The sequence below is a fragment of the Octodon degus genome, unplaced genomic scaffold (genome assembly GCF_000260255.1).
Source record: "Octodon degus isolate 3935 unplaced genomic scaffold, OctDeg1.0 scaffold00219, whole genome shotgun sequence".
NCBI classification, from domain to species: Eukaryota; Metazoa; Chordata; class Mammalia; order Rodentia; family Octodontidae; genus Octodon; species Octodon degus.
Genome location: NW_004524795.1, coordinates 3475193 through 3481743, shown reverse-complemented (window position 1 = coordinate 3481743; position 6551 = coordinate 3475193). Strand labels below are relative to the sequence as shown.

Genomic DNA, 6551 nt, shown 5'->3' with positions numbered 1-6551 from the left:
AAATAAATAAATAAATAAATACCTAGCCCCAGATAAAATGGTAATGACATTTTCAACTGACTTAGTGACTACTCTTTGAAAGTCCTCATATAACCAGTATAAAGGCAGTGGTCAGTGACACATTAATAAGAATTATTACTATTGATATTTTCCTAGAAGCATGTATAGAAATGTTGGGGTTGGCATATTTGATCGAGATAAGATATCTGTAGGAGGGTAATAAATGAAATTACTTTCTTAATCCTTTAGGGTGTAATAAGAAAGAAGATCAAAGGGCAGGGGAGATAGCTCAGCCATATAAGTGCCTACCAGGCAAGTGCAAGGTCCCAAATTCGATCCCCAGTAGATCAATCAGATAGCTTAAAAAATGAAAAGATATTTTTCCATAAGGAGCTCTTTTAATCAGTACCAAATGATCAATTTCAGACTAACTGATAAGAATTCATAGGAGATTTCTGAGAGACTGAGTCCAACAAATCAAAAATTTGATTTCTTTGACTAGGGAGCTGTGTTAATTGTCACATTGATTTTTAGGGGCAGCAGGTGGGGTGAGGCAAAAATCCTCCAACAGAAGTAAAACATTTTCTTCATACACTCCTCGATACACTCCCTTCCCCTGTCCCAACGTGGCTTCTGAATTTCCTTTAATTTCAAATGAGAATCATTCTCTTTCTTGAGTTTCCAATATAACTACAGAAAGTTTTAAGTGGTTTTAGTCCCCTAAACTCAAGAAAAATCTACCACTAACACCTACATGTCCTGTACTGGTACATTATCTTTAGAAAACACACACGGACACACATACACACACACACACACACACACACACACACACACAGAGTAAATCCTGTCTGCAGCGGCATCTAGTCTCTCAGAAAAAGAAGTCCACACAATTTACTTTTCTGTGGAGTGATCACCTTCTTCCACCAGCTCATAAAAAATCCATTTAACATATAATATGTTCTTGTACCACTTGACTGACTTACAAATAAATTGTTGGCAGAAGCCATGGTTTGCCTGGGCTGAGAACAGGCCAGCCGGAATGTTTTCCAGCACCCTCCTTCCCTCCTTCCAGCTCAGCAAGATGCAGTAGGTCCCAAAATGTCTCCTCTTTCAGACTTTGACGACTTGGTGCAGGGTGTTCCTACGCCATGGCACAAATGCAAGATTTGATTTTTCAAAAGCACATGGACATGTTCTATTTTGATAGTTATGTAACTGTGTACTTATTTTAATACAGGCCCAAGATTATTACTGGTAAATTAGCTTAATCTTGAAGAGTATTGCTTAGCATCCGGTTGACGCAGTTCTTACATTTCTGCCTTTTCTGTTTAAGGAACAGGATTGTGGGTTAGTACTGTAGATGGTACAAAGTCACAAAAGTAGTAACAGTGATGGAAGTTTGGGTATAAGGGATGCAAGGAATTTATTAGAAGATGCAGCATGATGTCATCTCTCAGATGGTTTTTCTGATAAGAATGGAAATATCTATATTTAAGGTGACTGGTCACACATGTCCCTTCCTTTCCAGCCTCAGCCTTGGACCACATAGCCACGGCGATGTTGATGCCCAGGAAGAACCAGGTCATCATTTATGGGCTCCTTTATAAGGAAGAGGTGATGGTGGCCAAGAAAGATGTCCACATGCCCAAGCACCCACAGCTGGCAGAAAGAACGTGCCCAACTTTCACGTCATGAAAGTCATGCAGTCTCTCGTCCCAAGGCTACGTGAAGGAAGAGTTTGCCTGGAGTCACTTCTACTGGTATGTTATCAACGAGGGCATCCAGTATCTCGGAGACTACCTCCACCTGCCCCCTGAGACTGTGCCTGCTACTTTGCGCCGCAGCCGGCCTGAGACTGACAGATCCCAGCCCAAAGGTGTGAAGGGCAAGCAGCCCATGGGGCCCACGCACGGGGAGGCCGACAGGGATGCCTTCAGATGCAGCACCATGCCAGCTGGTGCCGACAAGAAGGCCAAGGACGGGGCCAGTGCAGCCACTGAATTCCAGTTTAGCGGCGGATTTGGCCGTGGGCGTGGTCAGCCACTGCAGCAAAGTTCCAGGACTTTATTTTCCGTTGAATAAATGTGTAGCCAGAAAAAAAAAAAAAAAAAAGTGACTATATAGACCAAAAGTTTCAATGTTTTAATGTCCAACATTTCCACTTAGACATTTCAGCAACTGATCTGTAGTTCTGAGACAATCACTGAGAGACATGTGTCAAATAGCACCCTTTAAAAGGGCGTGCATCGTGATGTTTGTAAATATAGATACATCCACGAAAGTCTTTAAATGTCATCTGTGCAGTCTGGAACTCAAGTTCAGTCTAGTTATGTAACTAAGCTTCATCTCCCCATCCTGGGAATTTCTACATCTCTTAGGAAGATGATCAAGTAATTTTGATAAAAATTAATGCAAATTCTTCTTCAAATTAAAATAATATTTTACTGTCATGTTGCAAAATTAACTTATGGTTAGAATATAGAAATTAAATGATCAACATGAAGAAAGAAGATAATTACTTAAATATTCTATAACTACAACATCCAGTTAACTATGTTAAAGATTGTGGTGATTATTTTCAACATCTCCTAGAACAAATGTATTTCACATCAGTGCATTCATATTCATACAGATCAGTTAAGTATTGTTCCAATGAATACCCTGCTCTGAAAAAACTAGACAAAAAAAGGCGATACAAGTGAACAACGATTTTTTATCTATAAATTCAAAAGAGTAAAGATACATATACAGCTACATTCTCTTAATTCAACGAATAGAAAGATTTGTTCTGATAGTGTTTGTGGACAGAATATCATGTCTGCATCTTGTACAATGAATAACCACCAAGACAACAATATGCAATGTATTAAGTATTGAAACTGTCCTACTAATTGATTTTAAAACTGTCCAATTGCTATTTGTTTCTCAATAAAATTATTTTTAAAAATATTGTTTCAATGAACCCACAGCCTTGTGACTGTCACTTTTCTAGGGACTCTAGAACTTCATATGTGTTCTAAATGATTGTCAGCATATTATTAAAGAAATTTTTCCATTTTTTAACATGCATATATAGAGGATCATGTCTCTATAATACAAATATAGCATGATTAATTTAAGAAGCAGTTCCTGTTATCAAGGTCATCTTGGTTTGACAAAATCTTTATTTTCTTTTGATGAGTTGGAATTTCTGAATCGTCAGAGTTTTAGACTGGGCTTCCTGGGCCATAAGCTGAGAGTGGTTTGAATACAGACAGTTTGTTTGGATGCCCTCAGAATCTTCACTTGCTAGTGTGACCATTAAGGTGTATTAACCAGCTTGATTGGCTTGGAAGCAGCCAATCAAGATCACTAAAGTGCACTGCTGGGTGTGTCTGAGTGGGTCATGGCACCACCACCTTGAGTCTGACTCTGGTCCTTGTTCCTTCCTTTTTGGAGCTGAACCCTGCTGAATTTCCAGCCACTATGAACTAAGCAGCTTTGCTCCCTCACATTCTACTGCTGAGTTGTCTTTGCTGAGGAGCCAGAATACCAGGGTTTGAATCCCATGAAATCATGAGCTAAATTAAACCTTTAAGTTTGGAATGTTGGTATTGTCCCAGTGACAGGGAAGCTAACTAACGCATCTGAGCACTGAGGAGTGAAGGAAATCAAATCGAACAGAGTGATTTTGAGCTGTGATCTGCTCACAGCAGCAGCCCCAGTGGGCCTTACAGGGGACACTGGTGAACTCCATTGGTGTCATAAGTGATCCCATCCTGCACCAAGAAGGGCCTTGGTACTGACTGTGCACTGCACAATCAATGGATGTGGCTGCTCCCAACTGCAGCAGGATGTCACTGACTTAGGGAAATTTCCAGAGAGCAGTTCTGCTGAAAGTCAACAGATCTGTGCACACTTCCAGGGGCAGGAAGGTGAAGGCCTGCACTCCTGCAGAGGCAGGGGCTCTGGGGAAGGGATATTTTAGTTGTTTGCTGTAATGTTATGGGAGGAAGAACTACAGATTTACAGAAATTTGACCTTATAAGCTGGTCAAAATGTAGGCTCGAGAGTCAGTGAGATAGCTCAGTGGACTAAGCACCTGCTTAAGCAAGTGCAGGGGCTGGGGTTGAATCCCTGGCACCACATGCCATGCCGGTCTCACCCCCAGGTGTGCTGAGCTGCTGACCAAGTCTGGTCATGGTGGCATGAGCCTGTAATCCTAGAGCTGGGGAGGCTGAAAAAAGGGGGACCACTGCAAATGCGAGCTGCATAGTGAGACCCTGCACACAAAAAAGTAGGCTCACTCAGTTCTCATTGCCATTAGTTTACATAGGAAAACAGAGTCTTTCCTGCTCTATCACAAAATCTGATGAGCAGTAGGAGAAAGATTCCATGAAACACTTAGAGGGGATCCTAACCTAACAACAACTTCTACTTCACTCTTATCTGTTATCCTTTGATGACTGATTTAGGGATCCTACCTTACTAAAAAAATATAACCAGAAATCTCAAACAGGCTCACTGTGCTGTTCCCCAGCAATCCTACAATAATTTGCTCATTCGTTCTCACCCTCACCCTTTTATGTAAATATTTTATACCTCGTTCTTCTCAACATTCAACCCCATGGCCTTGTGTCTTACTACATTGAGGAAACTAAAGTCATCAGAAAATATTTCCACAAACTTCCATCTCCAAATCTCCCAGAATCTATCACCCAAAGAGCTATTTACTATCTAGCTCTTCCTCTATCAGTTCTTCTTTAGAACAAAATGCCTCAAAATCTTTGTTCTTACTCCCTGTCCCCAGTTACTTTCTTCCAATTCCCTATTAAATATCACACCACCTGCGTCCACAGACACAGCTTCCTCTTGCCTTTCCTCCTCCTTAATGGCCACTTTCTCTATCTTCTGTTCCTGACCTATACATGTTGCAGGATCCCAGGACACAGCTCTTGGAGAGTTTCTCTTCTCCTCCAGCATGCCTCCTCTGGTAATTGCATTCATTCCCATGGCTTTGAAGCAGCCTGTGATTCTCTGTGGAAGACATAACTTCCCACAGCGATGTCTCCAACTCAGTTACGCACACTAAACACTGAACTCAGCCCAATCCCTTCTTTGATGTCTTTTTTTAAGGCTAATATTTACCTCTATGAATGTCCGAATCTGAACTCTGACCTTCCTCCTTTCCTCTGCTCCTTCTATTGTCTTTCCCATCCCACGGCAACATAGCCAGTCTGCTATTCTTCTTCCTCTTCTATCCTACTGCCAAAGTACATATAGTCATCCACCTTTCATCTCATAATGTAACCTACCAGGAAAATCCTCTTGGCTTTATCTGCAAAGCACATCTTTGTGCTTTGCATCTACTTCTCAGCATTTCCACTGCTACTACTCTGGTCTCAACCATCCTCCTGATCCTCTTTAGAGTTAATTCTTTTTTTTTTTTTTTTATTTTGTGTGTGTGTGTGTGTGTGTGTGTGTGTGTGTGTGTGTGGCCAGCTCAGCCCACGAGGGGGCGGGGTTGGCTGGCATGTGGTGCTGGGGGATTGAACCACGGTCCCTTTGCTTTGCTAAGCTTGTTCTAAGTAGGTGCTTTAGACCACTGAGCCATCTCACCAGCCCCGAGTTAATTCTTAATATGGCAGGCAGAATTAGGTTTCAATCAAGTTACATCATTCATTTGCTCAAAATTCTCCAGTGGCTCACTTCTTCTCTCATAACGAAAACCAAAAATCATTACGCCAATCTTCCAGGCTCCCTTTATCACACTTAGCCAAGCTCCTCCATTCCAGTCACCCACTATTCCTCCAATACCTGGACCTTCTTTTGTTTCCCTTTCTCATTTAGGGCTTCTGAGCCATCTGCTATGCTGATGCTCTTTGATATCGTTTTCCACTGAAACTTCTAAGCTGCCTCTGCTTTTGCCTAGCATTTCCAGATCCCTGCTAAGTTCACCTTTCATGTCTTTGTTCCAATATCACCAAGACACAGTTCTACAGTGACACCCTACTTTAAATCTCAACCCTGCTACGCCTGCTTAAGGTGTACCACATCAGCGCCTGTAATCCCCTGGGGCCCAAATGCTTCAGCTACACTTGAAGTACCTTTGCTCAGCATATGTTCCAGCAGCTCTCTGCTTTCCTGCCTTGAAGCACAGAAGACATTTCATTCTATGCAGTCACAACCCAAAATTTTAGAGAAGTGAAAACTCCTTTGGAGCAATCCTCAACAAACCAAGAATAAAATTGCTAACTCCTCACTGTGTCGTGGAAACACTGTAAGGTGTGCTCTGTATGGTCCTCTAGACAATTCCCAGGGAAATTAAATCCCAGTTGTCCAGAGGCATTAATTAGTTCTTTCGTGTGGCATTTATTGGCCTTTCCCCCCAGTTTACCTCTCTTCCCACCCACTTACTTTGCTTCCTAAGATCACCTCCCAAATGAACTGCTTATTTTCAAGTCTTTATTATATAGCATTTATCATCATGGGAATCCAAACTAAAATAAATCTTTTCATAATATTCTTCCATCTATACCTAGCCTTTTCATAGCTATTACCAACTTCCT

General features: G+C 41.6%; 1 pseudogene; it reads left to right on the top strand.

Moving 5' to 3' along the window:
* The first annotated feature begins 1560 nt into the window (after positions 1-1560).
* On the top strand, positions 1561-2085 carry LOC101590298 (annotated as a pseudogene).
* The last annotated feature ends 4466 nt before the right edge of the window (positions 2086-6551 follow it).